Source organism: Bombus huntii, chromosome 9 (genome assembly GCF_024542735.1).
Source record: "Bombus huntii isolate Logan2020A chromosome 9, iyBomHunt1.1, whole genome shotgun sequence".
NCBI lineage: Eukaryota > Metazoa > Arthropoda > Insecta > Hymenoptera > Apidae > Bombus > Bombus huntii.
In genome coordinates, this window is record NC_066246.1 from 6,974,759 (window position 1) to 6,993,233 (window position 18,475).

The 18,475-nt window shown below is 36.4% G+C and overlaps 1 protein-coding gene across 3 annotated transcripts in view; it reads right to left on the reverse strand.

The window, feature by feature from the left end:
- The window catches only part of LOC126869876 (uncharacterized), a 288,377-nt gene that overhangs the window by 163,767 nt on the left and 106,135 nt on the right, over positions 1 to 18,475 (reverse strand). The window lies entirely within an intron of this gene.

Sequence of the window (18,475 nt, forward strand, 5' to 3'; positions counted from 1 at the left end):
TCTTGGCCTTTTATGGCCGCCGGAAGGGCTCGATACGCGGACGGCCTAGCACGCCCTTTTATCACGCTCTTTTCCTATGCAAACGTCGATGCTTTTTCGTGGATGAAAGGGCGGAATTTTCGGCGCGTGTGCTTTTGTCTTTGTTGAAAGCTTCCAGTACAGTGGCTACAAGAGGCATTCGTATACTGTTGCATTTATTTATCGTATTTACAGTTAAGGTAAAGACGATTCTTCGTGTAAAACAGTCCTCTTATTGTAGAACATCGTTTAGTAACAACATTCTGAGGAATAAGAGATGTATAACATATACATTGGAGCGTCCGGATTAATTTTCAGAGAAAAAGAATGTAATATTAATAAATATCTGGCAAATGGTAAAGATAGAATCCGTATAGTTACCGCTTCGTGAGATAAAATGTACACGGATGTTTTAAAAAATAATCTGCGTCAAAGTGCAGAAGGAAATGGGTTTGAAAGGCAACTCCGACCTGATGAAAGATAGGAGATCCAAAGTATAATGATAGTAATACGCGAGAGTGGTTCTTGTATAATGTTCGGGAACACTTAAAAACAACTTCGCAATCTCATTAACATTATCGAAAATATACGAGACCATTTGAAACGAAAAATACGGAATCAACATGTTTTCTCGAGAAATAATTTGAAGAGGACTCTTTTAGAAGAATGGACAAATATTTCAAGCAGAATTCTCATCGATTTGATAAATTCAATGCCACTACGGCTTCGAGCCATAATAAAATCAGAAGGAAACCCCATTAAGCATTAATACAATTAAAACTAACGATTTCCTCTTAGATATAAAGTAGAAGTCTTATTATTTGTTCTTAGCAAACTGTAACTGTGTGAATACTTATTACGCATATATTTTTGCCATTTTTTAGATATTTGTTAATATCTTCACAAAGGGTATACATATTTCATCTTCTTTTTTATGAAAATTATTCCGCGCGCTCGTAAGAATATGTACATATTTTTTATTTTATTAAAATTTTGTTCAGAAACAATGTCTTGCGATATTTCTGTTGATATTAATTACTGTACGAATACTTTTCACACTGACTTTGTACAATAATTAATTAGATACAAGTATAATAAAATATTATTTACATTCGTATCGTTTAGTAGTAGAACAACTCATACGTTCACAAAATTTGATACTACGGAAATAAAATGTAGAATCTAATAGAAAAAACTCTTCGTTGGAGAGCAGAGGTACGTACAAATGCCTTCTGTGGCCATTGTACGCGTCAGCGTTACTTTAATTAGGTACTTGTTGGTTCACATCTCTGTTCGTTAGTATCGGGAGTTTTCGAGATTCTTAGGAAGTTTACACTAATAGATACTGATCATTTGCGGAGCAAGGAGATGTTAACTTTGTTGTGTAGCGAATAATGAAATAAATAAAACAGAAAATAGAATAGAATAAATACAACAGATAATAGGATTTTGATGAATACATTCGTATTACAACTGTTGAAACTACAAACCGCGATGAAACATGGGAATAATAATGTAAATTTGATTCAATTTTTAATTGCGTTTTGTTCACCTATTTTCCCGAGAGTTCCATAATGTATAATTTGCCTTACCATGATAAATAGTAATTATCCTAACGAGAATTTCATTGAAACATCTGTCTTCTATCATTTATCTTCTGAAAAATTGTACGAGCTTACGATATTTATTTCATTAGGAAGAATAAATAATAGTAACATTAACGTTTAAGCGTGCGTAAATATGTGTGTAAATATGGCGAATATATGTACATAATATAGACATATAATTGGGAAGAATAAAATATAACTTGTAATCATTATTTGCTCGAAACTAGTCATCTTTTCTAGTCATCTTCTTTTTGTCATTTGAAACTAGTCATCTCTCTAGTCATCTTTGAGAAGCATCATGATGAAACGTAACTGTAAGAGTTCATAAAACATCGACAAAATAGCAAAATATACAAAACAGCAAGAACGATAATTTTTTCCAATAATTATTTTAATTATTGCGTATCTCACGACAGCAATTTATTTTTCAAACCGTCATCAACCTGTCAGAAACTGCGTGAAATTTCAACAGAATAGAGCGTGAAATCGATTTAATAAAAATACACGGGAATTAAGGGACATCCTTTGCTACGGTCCTGTCCATTCCGATCGCAATTTTTCCCCGATAACCGAATACAAAACAGAAATAAATAGATAGAATTGGCAAAAAAAAAATATGTGTAACGCTCGTACTTGCACGAACTTGCACGAACATTTAAAAAACGATAGTTGTTTGAAAAAACTTTTTTCTGCGTGAGTTTGACATTTGCGTTGGTTTCGCTGCCTGTGTGTAACTGCATCCGCAGTTTGCGTGCGAATGAGAGGAAAATAAAAATGTGGGACAATATCGTTGAAAAATAACGGACGACAAAAGTAATTACGATGATGTCGTAAAAAAAAACTGCTATACGAAAATGTTCTACGATGCTATATTTTTCGACGACGTACAATCGCATAAACACGTGCGACAGTAACGTTGAACATTACGTTCGTAACGAGACGCGCATTAACCGCGATCTAACTGAAACAAAATGAATCTCGAAGTATTGTATTACCAACGTGAAATAATCTCCGAGAATATAACGTCGCAATGGAAAACTTTCTGGGCGCACCGGACGGTAAATAACGTTGGAAACACGCAAAAGTAACTGTTTAATCAAGGAGATGTTGAAATTTTAGAAATTGAAAAATGAAACGAAACGAACATTACTTCGCATAGCTACGCAGGAAACCATCCTTTTTTCTATTTAGTTCATTCTTCATCCGGTATATAAATATTTTAAAACAGTAGAAAATGGGGCAATAACATTGTCTTCGTAAAATATCTCCACTTTCTTCCATAAATGTATTTATGTAAATTATACGATATATGCAGAAAATACTAACACACATACGCACCGGTAGTAATTCTTTCGTGGTCGAAGGCGCATTGTTAATTTTCAACTACTTTTACCTTTCCCCTTGTACCTTTTCCATATTGTACTATATGTACCTTTTCAAATATTTCCTTATCCATGATATAGTAATGGGCGTTTATCACCGCTGTAACTCGTTATACTTCAGAAACGTAACTTCCTACAAATTTCGAAGTCCTACCTAATTATAATTTTCACACCACGTGTATTATAACGACACGCAATATCGTACAACTACGAGCGAATGAACTTGAATGAAAGCTCGTTATGCGGGCGTTGCATTAAGTTATTAGACATAAACGCCTAACATTGTGCAGCCAGAATTCAGTACGCAAATTAAGAGGGTTGGTTAGCCAATTTGCGAGACAATTGCAACCGTCATCAACGGCGCTTTTCACTCAGCGAACACCTAATTTCGTGGACAGAAATCTGCTAACGCCGTGGCCGGTCACCCGTCAACCTCATACAGCCCGTGTATAATAGTGGACGTGGTGACGAAAAAACCCGGTGAACGAAGTGTCTCTCTGCCTAACGCGAAACTTCGTGTCCATCGGCCAGAGGATTTTAAATTCTTCACGGCCACTGACGAAGCGACATCGAAGACGACCGTGTAGCCCACGAGACGAGCGGAATTGCAAATCTTCGTCGCGGAACTTGCCGTCCTCCCTGCAGGAAATGCTTCAAAGAAATGTTGCGGATTCGACTGCAGAGAGTAACCCTAATACGCTTTTCCGTGCTGCAGAATTGGAAACACGACTAGCGAAACGGCATAGAGGCGAGCACAGCTCTCTCGCATCGTCACGCGTTGCTATTGTCGTCTTATTTGTATAACTACATTTGTTGGAAAGAAACTGCAGTTGATGTCCGATTCACCGAATTCTGCTGATGAAATTGAGCCATGTCGTGCCATTTCATTTAAAAAGAAAAAGCTAGCTTCATTTCTATCAGGAACATCTATTTCTTCGTGTTGTTTCTGGCAAAAGTATTTATAACGTTAGTATATTTGTCACGAGTAACTTTCTTTAGATTTATTATTTCAAGAGATTTATTTTGATTTATTATTTTTCAGCTCTATTGTTTTTTTTTTTTTTTTTTTTTTTTTTAGTCAAGCGGTTTGGAAATTCCTTGGAAAATAACTACAAGCCCAAAACGGAAGTGTGACATTGGTACTTTCAATAATTTTATAATGTAAGAATAGTTCTATTCTAAGATTGGCAATTTTTTGCAAAATAAAGATCAACATCGTGGGATCCACACTGTGTTCGACTAATTTTTTGTTATTTTACAGGTTCGTAAGTTTCTTGGACCAATTCATTTATCTGAATGTGAACTTCTGTGTATTATATCAGCTTCAATTATATAAACTGTTTGTTCCCTGACAAGTCCAGATAAATGGAAGCCTATTGTATGTGATGTTTTCTCTCCAATAATACATATTGCCGTTCCAGTGCAACAATGGCGCAACTGAAGAAAAGTAACTTTTCAGACGAAGAAAATCAATTTCACTTAGTAACACTTGCGATTAAATAAGGAAGGAACCGTTGTATGGTGCTGGGATAAACAACGCTTGTTTGTATTTTCCTACCTCCATCTAGAGACTAGAGATGTTAGAAAAATTATTAAATTTTTATAGCAGAAAAATTAGATACGTCCGAGGCTGGTAATTTGTCTTAAAATTTGGAAATTCTCATTTGCAAACAAAGGTTGTACAACATTCTTTTTAAATATAAACATTTTAATGCTAATAATCAAAGAACAATTTCTTTTGCTACTCTATCAGAAAAAGTTAAAAATGCCTCGACTAATTAATTTTACTAACCAAACTAATCGATCGCAAAAAAGACGTATAAAACAAGAGGAGTTAACTATTTTAAAAGTTTCATAATTGAAAAGCAAAAGCAAGATGTGAGTAGTAGAAGTTGGCAACGTGAAATTACAACAACGACTAACAGATACAGAATAAGTTTTATGGAATTGAACAGTTAGGAGTCATAAATTTAAAGTACTGACCATACAGTGGGGCAAATATCTGCGAACAGCTAAATTAATTGAAAAAGATGCTGTAAATAAGTTTTCTTCTTCCATTATTCGATAACATTTTACTCTTGAATCTTCAAGCTATTGTGCATAGTTAAGTTATTTAATCATTTCTCAAAATCTGCAATCTGATCACTGGTATAAATATTTTATTGATAATGAATGCCTTAGGTATTGACATTGTCTATCTTAATTCCTAGAATTTATAATACCGATATTTAAAGTACAGTTAAATAAATTATAATTTAATCAGATTTCTACTAAATTACTTAATATATTTGAGACGTTCTGATTTCTGCTCAATATAAATAAAAAGAATAATATATTTATAATTCGTCCTGTAGTATCGAACACACAGCGTGTTGCAAAATAGTTTCTCTTCGTGAAGATTTCAATTTCTTCAATAATAAAAATAACAATAGTAGTAATGTTAACAATAATAACAATAGTACTAACAATAAAAATATTCAATAACGTTGTACATTGTTAAAATATTCACGTTGTACAATTAACGACTTTTCGCGAACAAGTTTCAACGAAATCTCAAGATATCTTGAAAAACCGCATTGAATGGTAGTTCTTGGCTTAAAGTTAGACCGAAAGAAGAAGCAGCCGCGCATTGATTCGAGTTCGCGAAATGAACGCGGTGCATGAAGTGGCCATCTTCTCTGGGTCAAAAGCTGATGAATCGAAACGGCCACGTCAATGAAAACATACGTCACGTTGGTTCCACAGGATTTCATGATAAGACACGGCCGAGTGTACTTGAAAATACTGGCATACAAACGGTTCACGTTGTATCAGGCTACGTATCTCAGAGATAATATTGAAATTTCGTCCTTTGACGTTCTGAATCGCGAGAGCGCTCGATTAACCGGTTCAATTTATTGTACGCCGTTACAAATGAATTTAAATAAATTCATGAATACAGCGGCATAAATTTCCCTAAAAATAACCGGGTTACTCTGCAACCTCCGCTATAAATAATACACTCCACCGACTCGGGAAAGTATTAAATCAATGGATATGAAATATCGTGGAAGCAATTAATTGGTGTAGCTGTTACGTAAGCCGGTTCGATAGGATTAATACGATTGTTAGAGGAAATAAACCACCTCTCGGAAGATCTCCCTCGTTTGCCTATTTTAAATATAATTTCATTATTAAACTACGAATAAAAGTCCTTTATCGTATAATCGAGGTAATAGAGTCACTGTTTTTAAACGTTCGCACGCGATAGCGAAATTGTCAATTTTACGCAGTGTTTTGTTATTCGATACGTTCTTTACCTTCAAGTTGCATAATTTTGAAGCTGTGTGAAAGATAAGAATATTGTCGATGAACAGTTACGGTAATCGAGTTATCAGCGTAGCAAGTTTTTCGATTTCTTTCATTAAAATGAAACGTTTCACGCTTTCTCTTTCGTAAATATTCCTTCGTTTAAGTTTACTTTCGTTTTACCATCGAGTTTATCAGGAATAGGAAAACTGAAAAATTAAAGAAGAAATAACAACGCCGTGTTTTATTATACAATGTAACGAACTCGTTCTATGGAAGCTGCAACATTATTTCCGCATGGGAAAAGAGTAGGATTAAATTCGTGTTTTAATTATTCAAGCGCGTTAAAGATTTTATGCCTGGCGACAGTAGAATGAGTCATACTCTGTCAGACCCGCTCTTACGCTGAAATAATAAAGTCTGTATTAGTCGCACGATGCGATGTTTGCGTCACGCAATGTTACACATGTGTTACAACTTTATAGCTTTAATTTCAGACGCGACCAATGTACCTGGAGTTTAGCACGGGATTTACTATAATGATATCCCTTTTTCAAATTCAAATAAACACTTTCGCGCAAACACAGAGTTTGAAAATCTTTTTAATTATTCGAATTTATCTGTTCGTCGCAATGGTAACTTTACATTGTCGTTTGCAAAAATTAGTAATTTCACGTGTGTAAGCGAATTTATTATTATTTCATATTAACACCGTATACCAGAGTTTCAATATTTGTACGTAATCAACAAGCGATCCTCTTTGTTTATCAATTCTGTTTTTAACAATTGTACAATTTTCGTCCATCCCTTTGTATTACTTTCGGAATTTAATTTCGATAAGCCGTGCTTTTGAAACAGCAAATTTCGACTTCGATCTTTTCTCAATCGCGACTAACGATCTTTTTATAAGTACTGCTTGAAAATGACAATTTATGAGCGTACATATATTTCTTGGTTCGTAGCGTTGTTGAACCGAGAATGGTAATAACTATTTTTCAGAAGTTGCCACATCTTTTCTACACTTTCTTTGTCGTTTTTCTCTGGCACACTTTTATGAATCTCTTAAGTAGACTGTTCTTTGATTGCCAAATAATCTCCTCATATTTTACCAGTTCTACAACCTCCACGGGTAGAAGCACGACCAAGTATTAGGACTTGCTCCATAACTTCTTCCTCAGGGTGCTTAGTAAGAATAATATCTTCACTTTACCAAACGTGATTCTCACGTTTTCAAGTCTCTTACATTGAATGCCCGATAATTCAACCAATAATACGATCATGACGCACGGTTATCTAGAGCGTTATTTCATACTTATTGCAACTTCATCAAACGGTCTACGACAACGAACGTAGTTGCTAGGAATTTCTTTCAGAATATTTTATCAATTTTCCTTTTATTTTTTAACATTTTTAGAAAAAAGCGTGACTAGCCCTCCACTTGACTGATATTCGATTCAAACCAACAAAATAAACAAATTGCAGATGTACAAACGAACTGGGAATTACAGAGACAATTATAGATTATTAACAATGAGCGTTGTCTTCAAACTATCACATTTGTACTTGCTTTTTACATACGACATTTACATAAGATTTGCGTACTTCTTTTTCTGTCGCTCCATTCCAATCCGATCCCATTTCTGTTGTTTCAAACCGAACGAAACTAAATTAAAAATGTTGTTGCCTTCGCTGATTTTTCTCTGAACTGTATATTTGTCAACGAACTAACGAATCACCGTGACAATCCAAAATTGAGTTTCTCACTTCTAATAGACAGTTGCGCGCGTTAAAACCTTGTCACGGTACATCGATTATCGCGCGTCTCTCCTTCCATTTTCCGCGTGTTCTCTTTTTCTCTGGTACCAGCGCCGAAGGCTACCGCGGTAAGAAACTTTGCCACAGGGAAACTCGTGGCGGATGGTACACAGTTCTGGGCCGATCGGAAGTTCCGCAGGCCACACGGTCCCCGCGTGTGCAGAAATCCGATGTGTTAATTTACCAACTTGTTTCGATGTCGCGAAGAATTCCCTCGCACCAACTCAGAACGGATATCGATCTTCTATTACTTCGACTCATCATCGGATCATCAATGTTTCAGCCGCGTCTAGTGATCCTACCATCACCGGATGCTATTGATTTATCTCGCCATTTCTCGAGAAACGTACATTCTCGATTTAACATATCCTAAATTACAGATGGAAATATTTTTAAGGGAATTTTAACTTTCACCGGAAGTCAACTTTGTGCTTCGAATACTCGTACGAGCTTGCTCCTGTAATTACGTTAAAAAGTGGCAAGATTCGGGATTTTGAAAGCTTATTATCGTTTCTGGAGACAGAAAATGTCGTACAGTTAGGAAAAATTGCCAATTAAATTTTAGTAAAAATATGAAAAATTAAAAAAAAAAAAATATAATTTGGCATCAAATTAAACTACGAACGTAATCTTATTCTCGTATCTGTCTTTCGTTCAATAAATATTTTTAAAAACTTCTACACCTGTTTCATTGCTTTACGTCTACTTAAACGTACTTCTGACGAAATATTGCACAGATATGGTTACTTTCAATGTTGCAACGTAATGCGAAATCCCGCTATTCGCAACAACAGGCGTTCAGAATCATGTTTTAAATCGTTTTCGTCATCTTTTACTGCACGTAAAATAATCGTTTCTTACGATATCACTTTATTCCATATCAGAAATGAAGTTTGTACGCTATCGATTTTACAGTCTCTTCATAAGTATCACGATTCTACAAACAAAAGAGAGTTTCAACTTGGAATATTTCGAAACAGAATTTTGATACATACGCCATCATTCCAGATAACTCGTCGATAATATCAGGTTGTCCGAAAAGATTCTTTCGTTTTATAAGGAAATAATAGACGCACAATGTTTTTTGTTTTATATTAGTTTATTGAATTATGCACGAACATCATAATAGAAATATAACGAAATGAATTATACCTAATTCAATAAAATAATATAAAACAGAAATTGTTGTTCACCCATTACCACCTTATGAAACGAAACAAACTTTTCGGACAACCTAATATAACACACGATGGGCAGTGAGACGAAGATTGGCATAAACTTTTCTCGATCCGTGATCGGATCATTCAACTACGATTAATCCATCGAGCGCGATTGTAGTGGTTTACTGGCGAGAAAAAAGCATCGATACGGTTGCATCTTCGTCGAGGAGGAGAAAGCAGCTCGTAGGGTAAAAGTATGGCGGCGCTTAAGGTTGCAAGGAAATTTGAATTTAAATTTAAATGCAAGCTCTGAAGAAAGTTTATTAAAAACGAAGACGAACGGCTGTCGGCTAGCTGTCCTTCTTGCTCTCGTTTTATTCAAATGAAATTACACGAAATTGCATCGTTAATTAAACTACATCCTGTAAAAAAATCGGTAAAAATAATTTCGAACGATGTAACATAGAACATGAAGTTCAGTTCGACGTAGCATCCCAAACGAGTATGTTTGCACGAATTTTTCTTTTCTTCTGATACATATAGAATTTATATGCAAATATTCGCTCAATATTTTCGACACGCTTACAAAAGATTTCGATAGAAGAGAAAACTGCTAATTTATCCGATGTTTCCCGCTAAAAGATAACAGAAAACGGTGTAACCAACGACGAAACCAATATTTTTCGACGAAATAACGTCGATTTATAATTTACATTATCCGTATCGGTATTGCGCGGCTATAGCACGGTTCCCTTTTGACGACCATTCTTATAAGATACTGTTATAATCTAGCGTATTCGTGCCGGAACGTTACGTACGCAACGGTGCCGACACATCCACGGCAGGACGTTGAAACACGCGTTTTAACCTCTTAAGGGTACCCTTGAACCCTTACAGACGAGCGACTTTTTGATCCTACGTTCCTGCTACGTCACGCGTTTGTCTTCGTTGTTTTTAATTGAAGAAAACAAAGAAAGACATATGACGCTGTCGTATTTCTCGTTACGCGTCTGCACTGATCCTAAATACGGCTGTCGTCGATACAAATGTCGTCGAAACGAAAAATTCGTGAAACACGGGCTCTGTGTTCGACGTGCGACGCGATGTAACGATAACTGTGTTTTATTTAACTTTGCCATTTTCTTCTCTTTTTTTACGCCTGGGGACACGTTTTATGGAAATGTGCGAACACTTGAAGAGTTAAACCAGACCGTTCACGCTTATCCGTCAGCGACCGGCACGTGACGTTATCGTTACGTGACGAGCCGCCGTGCCGTATAAAATATAAGTCGACCTATAATTGTATTTTTGGATGATCTCGCTGACAGAATGGCTGAAATTACGGGCGTTAAACTCCGGCAAAGGATTTTTGATCAATGGATAGATGGTAGGTTTGAAATTGCAAATTTCTCGCCCGTCATCGTTAGTTGGATAAAAAGTCGGTCTCCATAACGGGATTTGAGCAGGGCCAGGTCGTGGAAGCCGGGCGCAATTCGAGGCTTGAATTTAACGACGAAGCAGTCGACCGTATAATTAACAAAGAATTTAGTTCAAAGAGGAAAATGTAGAGTGACGAGAACCGGTGAAGAGTCGGGCACGAACTACTCGTACATTTCGCCCCTTCCATTGCTCTCTCCTTTTATTCTTCGTCACCCCTGCACACGGACACGTGTACTTTCGCCGGAAAGAAGGAAAAAAGAAAAAGAACCCTTTCTCTCTCTCCATTCGCACCCTCTTTTAATTAATATCCGCGTGTACCCGCGAACATTCACGGCTAATGATACCAATAGATTTTAGATGAATTCGCCAGACGACTTTGCAGTCGTTCCGGAAACTTTCGAGGAAGCGCGAAACGAGTTTACTTTCTTTAACACCTCGCCGTGGGAAAATGCGTTCTGTCACATAGGCGTTCTATAATCTGTTTTATAATTGGTTTCAAGTTGGCTTCGCGATGAATATAGTTTTCATTCGATTTTCCGATATACGCGTGATACGTGAGAGCGATGTCTTGTGAACAGACCACGGACGTTGATGCAAATTCATATTTTTATCAAAGTGATCAAGAGGATACGATATACGGGGTTAGGTTGGTAACTGGTGGTACAATCGGAAAGGGGGTGATTCTACGCGAAAAAGAAGTCGAAAATATAGAATAAAAATTTAAAAAGAGACAACCGCACGCGTACCGAGCGAAAATTCAAAGTCGATTTTCTCGAAAACAAAGCCTCAAACGAAAAATTTGTATTCTATATTTTCCACTTCTTTTTTCGCATAGAATCACCCCCTGTCCGCTTGTACGACCAGTTACCAACCACCCTGTATATTTTGAATCACCCAAATAGAAAATCGTTTCGCGTATTACACATTATACAGTGTATCTTACCGTGCGCATATTTCATACACCTATCGCATATTACGCGGAAATTCTATAAAATTTTGCAGCCAAAAGTTTTCCATAAATGCATAAACATTCGCAGTCTACTTACGACGCATGTAAATGAAATGTTGTGGATGCAAAATAATCCCCATTCGCTTTGCGCTTGCGACGAAATTCCGACAGCTCCTTTTCCAGTCTTTCGTATTTTCGTTCGTAGCAGGCAGCATGATTTGCCGTGCACGAAGGTATGAACATCGACAGCGTTGAATGTAATATTGAAATTTTATTCATGAAGTTGGCGACAGAGAGCTGGATCACGTCTGAATTTATTACAACGGCCAGTTACATTTTGTAAAAAGTTACGGGCTGAAACTTCGGAACTACGTTAATTAGAAAATGAACACGGGTCGGGTGAGCGTGGCGGTATACGCGAATCGTGCGATTTTTAATTTCTAACTTGCACGTGTAACGCTGATGTAAGTTTCAGAACGGCGGTCTCAGGTGACGTGGCGACGACAGCCAGTTTCTAAAAATGGTACGTGGCGTACGATGAGTTGTAACAAAACCTTCAACAGCCTCACATTTTCTTCGTAACGTCGACAACTTTTAACACATTGTTCGCACTTGTTCATATGAATTTTTTTAACTTATTGCAATCAAGTATTACGCGAACACAGAAACTGTAGCACGTAAGTACGTCTGGTATGCAAATAAGTATGCTACATGTAAGAGTTACAGCTATGGTAAAGGAAAGAACGTAACAATTTTCGTGAAAACAAAATTTCGGTAATTTAATTGCTAATATAAATAATTTATTTAGTCTAGTAATATATGTTACTTGAAATTTATTCGAAATTGATAAACAAACCATTTATTATTTATGTCTGAATTATCTCTGATTCTTTTAAACGTCTTACAATTATATTTCAAGCCAGTTCGAAAAATGATAGAAAATTCTTACGATGTTTTCTAGCGTAAGAAGTATGTGAGATAGCGAAGATTTTTCGATAGCCCTCGACGATTGAAAGAGTAAGATTAACAAGTTACTTTAATGAAATATTTTTTAAAATTCGTAGCTCTTCGTTGTCGATATACTTCGGAAACTTATGCTTTTCATTGATTACTTAAAAATGAATGTCTTTAGAATTCTAAAGATGGTTGTGTCATTTATTTAGCTATTTCGTGTTATCGACGAATATGCGAATTTTGCCGATAATGTATTTCCAACGTCAATTTCTTCATCTCGCGAACTACCTGCCAACTTTAAAGCGTCCCGTTTCAACTTCCCCTCAGTCAACCAAAATTTCAACTCGACTCCAATCAACTAAAATTTGTAATTCTGCCAACTCAAACGAAATTCGCTCAAAACTTTCGAAGCTATTAACGTTCAAATCCTTCTAGCTCTCTGTTAACCATCTTCGTAACCAAATAATTTCAATCAACAACTTGTCACTTTCGAATGCAGCTCGCGCCATTCGTTCTCGCGCGCGTGTTCACCACCCCTTTCTGTCGAACGTAAAATCGGCTCGCTAATTTGTTTTCTTCGCGTAATACGGGACGTGGTCGTGCGATTAAATTGCACTCGCCGAAACAGAAATACACGCGTGCCTAGTTTTTCCAGTTCTCTTGATACACGGAACACGTATCGTCGCTGGAAATCTCGTTTCAGAATCGAACAGTAAATGGCGCGTAATATTGGTCACTGTTAGTAAAAATGTCAGTGGAAATTCATTACTCGCCAAAGCGTAACAATAATCACGATAAGCGTTGTTATTTTTTAGATCGGCCAACGATATATGGAATTTTCTCTTTTCCTTCTTTGCAAGCTGCTTTTACGCTGGACATTTTTCGAATATTTTGAAGTATATATCTCAAATATTTCAAGTTTCAAATATTTATGTATTTTGTTAGTGTTCGTATGCAATATATTCTTTATTCTTTATTCTATCCAGTGAATTCTAATTATATGAATTTAGTATGAAACTAACAGCGTTGTAACGCTGTAGGAACGAAATACGATATAATTAAAAAACTGAGAAGCGATGTAAGTGCAACGTGAATTAGCAAAAATACGCGATGCTGGAAAAGCCATGGTCGAAGTATTAAAAAACAAAAACGCCATAGTGAATATTATCTAAAGCACGTAGATACCTGAGATGCTGGCAACGGTAGGAAAACCTTAAATATACTAATGCAATGAAATGGTTTCATTGCGATAAAGACGGTAATAATGACGATTTTATACAAATGGAAACAGCACACAAAAGCAATAATGGGACCTGCCTTTTTCTGCCGAAGTATTCGCGGCATTCGAGAAAGAGCTTCGAAATGGTTCGAAGTACAAAAAGAATGTAACAGCAGTTACTTATATTGGAAAAATTGTGGCATTCAGCAGCCAAGAAGATGTACGCTCCAGAGACAGTTACAGAATCTGTCAATTAATCTTAATCCATATTTGAATAAATGAAATTTGAACAGTTTTGTTTCGCTCTTAGCTCGGACAAGGGAGAATTTACTATAATTTGAAATACGTAGACGATAGTATCATTTTGTTTTTTCGTATATTTATTTGCTAACGTTGTATTTATGCTATTTACGTTTAGGGCTAAATACGTACTTCACCCTCGTAATTCAAAGACTATTGTTCGTCTCAACGACTGTTAACATTAAAACTACCACACCAGTCAAATTTTATTTTAAAATTTCTACTTCATGTTATACTTTTTTCCGCTGTGATCTGATGACTTTCGCAACGATAACTAAAAGAATAATATGACGAATTTTATTTTGTCTTTTATATATTCAAATTGAAAATAAGTTCGTATAGAGACTATTTATACCGATACCAGTCAAAATGACTGGTACATGTCAAAGTGTAAAAGGACCCTGCGATCTGTTTATCGAACCCCAATTAACCAGTTTCTTCGTTTTCTACAACTTGCCACGCGTTTTTAAAATTTGTACTGCGTATTATTCGATGTGATGATACCAGTTATCAGGAAAATTCCGGATCGATCGCTAGATCGCTAGATGCTAACGCCAGAGATATCACACCAGTCAAAACGACTGGTTCTACAATTTTACAAATTTGTCAACCCTCGTTTCGGGATGATGGTCTCAGGTGGACCATTAATAATACGAAAAATGTACTACATAAAATGGAATTCCTTCTGTAAGAAAGTAATAAATCAATAAATATAAAAATATTCTATTATTACGTATTTCTTAAAGACCAGTCATTTTGACTGGTTTCGGTAGAAATAGCGTCGTGTTAACTATCGGTAGTTCCAGTGTTAAAGGCGTGACTGCAAGTTTAAAAAGCTTCACGAACTATATCTTCAGACCTGACTGAACCTCCCATTTTCAGCTGTTTCACATTACAATAATTCTCTTTGCTGATAAAGTAACACTAAAATAAAACAGTCAGCTGAAACGAACTCTTATCATGTTCTTTCCCTGTGAATTCGATACGCTATTTTAGCAACAATTTCCAAGCTAACTTGTCATTTCTTCATCGTCTTACATTCCCTTTAAATTCCTATCGGACGATACTGAACGAAGGAAAGCCCTAAGCAAACGCGACAGAAGGTGACGATGTGGTTTCACCAAATCGAATTTCAACGCGCCGTTCATTGACCGCAATTTCACGTCCGAGAAGAAGCCTTGGCGAATTAATCGTGTGTAATAGCCACGGCGAAGCGACGCATCGAACGTCGATGACATCGGGGAGAAACGTCCATAGTCTTTGCAAGCTTGCAATTATTTAAATGGCTGCCTGTTAAGAGAGCCCTCTATTATACCGTCCACGATGAAGGAAAAACCCGCTGGCTGATACACGCAGAACCCACGGAACATACAAGAATTTATCTTAGGAATTGTTTTTCAGTGCTCGCACCGTCATCGATTAAGCTGCTGCCGAACTTTTTGCCTGGCCAATGAGACTGAGCTTGTTCAATCAGGGAAATTGTTGCGCAGTCTGCGGTCTTTGCGCTTAATGGATCCTTCGATACGCGAGAAAAAGGACGTCTGGTTGAGCTGATGGTCGCAGACAGTAGAAAAAGACGCTGATTGCTGTAACGAGCGGACGTAGTTCGTTTGTTGTTATATCTTACGAATCAAAGTGAAACATTATTGGCGCTAGCTTTTAATACGATAGATTGGAGAACTCGTATCGAAAACTAGCCCTGCCAGTTATTTTCTTTTTTCTTTTTTTCTTTTTTTTTTCTAGAAAAATGAGAAAATAAGTTTTATTTAGACTTTATTCGTAACAGACAAATTAAAAGGTTTCATTGGGGTTTTAAAATCTATAGACTGGACTGTTTATGTCAATAAATTACCAACCTCGTGCCGCAATAATTGGATAGAACGAAGGAAAAATTAAACGGAAATAGAGCATTTCTATTCAAACGCTCTTTCCTCGTTTAATTGCTTGTTAAATATGACCCGTTCCTTTTCAAGCGAAACGTGGTGCGCCCTTCATTTATAACTGGCAAAATGCATTCAAAATCGCTGGATTTTCCATTTCAAAATCAACAACAACGAATTCAGAGTTTTAAATTCAATCGTACAAAATGTTAAAATACACGTTCAATGGTTATTCGTATGCGTTAAAAAAATACAGCGAGGCTCATAAATCTTTCGTTTTTGAAAATAAGAACAAAGCTGAAAGCTATTGATAGTCTTTATATACTATATATGCACAAAAAAAAAACACGCCATAAAACTGAGGAAAATTATCGAGAATAATTGTTTTGTATAAAAATTCGAAGATACGTTAAAACATATATATACACATATTTTTGCACAAATTTTGCAACAATTTTCTTACGATCTTTCCTTATAACGTGTAAGTTTCTCTATATGTTTAATGTATTTCTTTCAATACTCTCTGTCAAGAGGAAACCCGATAAATAGAAAAAGGACGCCAGAATTTTTTTTTTACTATTACGTCATTTTTCTTTCAGACTAAAATTAATAAATATTTTGTCGTCATTCGTTCCTCGCTAACAATGAACCTCTCTCGCCATTGTTTCTGTTGAGAATTGTGGATCTTAATTGCCGAAATAAAAGTAAAGAAACGCTAAGGTTACACTTAGAATTCATATTAAAATAGTTTTAGATTTATTTAATAAATGATTTCCAGGATCTTCGTCGATATACATCTGCACGCGTCTCAGCACTCTCTTTGTCTCACCATCTTCTATACCACGCTGCCAATGGAACAGCTACATTCATCTGTTTTTCGAGACGCTGTACACACTCATACTCACAAACGTGTGTCACTACTACGCGGCTAATCTAGTCTAGCACACAAAATTATACATATCTCAATAGTTTCGAGAGGTATTCTATTGGTACTCGACTATTATTAACGAAACAAAGCATCGGGATCGGCTATCTCGAAACACAACTTTGCCTGAAACCTCCTTATTCCTTAGAACCTTTCATTCGCTGTACGAAAGCACAGAAAGATAAGCAGGTTCTGGAAACTCTCGAACGATTCGTGAACAAACTGCGAGCAGTTCGACGAGCAACGTTAAGCCCAAACAGGGATTAACGATCGAACCACGAACAACGAAAACAGCAGCCCGGTAACATCATGGTAAATATTAATTCTCGTGCATGCGAGGAAGCTGTTGGCGAACTAGCACCTCCAAGCTTAAATGGTAATGTACATCGTGAATTCTAAGCGTTCTTTATATCCCAAGCAAGATGCGCGCCGAAACGGCTCTTTTCGATGCTACCCTCCTCGACTGTACCTCTCTTTCGTTATTCTCATAATACGCGAGAAACCGGGCGGCAAGATTTACGCCTGGCGCATTCAAAATTTACGACGAAAGGGGTGTTAACCCTCCGGAATGCAAAGAACCACGGCTTTACACTGTTAGCAGTCGGGTTATTGTGCTATCAATATTTGATGTTCGTCGCGTTCTCCCGGCACGCTGTGTCGAAAACGATTAAAATGGATGTGCGAGCAGAGTATTGTTAATCTTCCTCTGTCTTAGAGTATTCTTCGAAACTCGAAGGGACGGAGATTAAGTTCTGCCGTCTTCGTAGCACGCAATCTGTCGACGAAAGATTTACAGGCGTTAGACGCTGTAATTCTTACGAACAGACTGCCGATGTTTATTCAAATTCATATTTTTAGAAAAACAATTGGAGAGCAACGGAACATTTAAGTAGAAATTTGTGATACACGAAATTGTAAATAAAATAGGATATTTTGGATATTTCTTGGATTGTTTATATTTAAATATTTTAACGCTACCTATTTATTTATACGTTACTTGCGTGTTCCACCGTCTTACAATCCATCGCCCATACAACTATTGGTTGTCCGAAAAGTTCTTTCGTTTTATAAGGAAACAATAGACGCACAATGTTTTTTGTTTTATGTTAGTTTATTGAATTATGCACGAACATGATAATAGAAATACAACGAAATGGATCATACCTAATTCAATAAAATAATATAAAACAGAAATTGTCGTTCATCGTCATATTATCACTTTATCAAACGAAAGAAACTTTTCGGACAACCCAATAAATAAAAGTTTAGCGAATCCGGAAAAACAGTACCATTAGCGTTTTATTGTATCCGTGTAAATATACCGATTGTTGCTTTCGCCAATTTGATCCGAATGGACTACTGATCAAAACGTCGCTCTGTTACCATTCCATTTTACCTCGTCATTTACCAATCTCACTATAGTTTTCCTTAAGTATCCCATTAGCTTTTCTTAAACGTGAAACCGCACTGAATGCGGGTACCAGAATACGCTACACAATTAAATGGGGCAAACGCATAAGGGCCTTGGAGAAAGATTA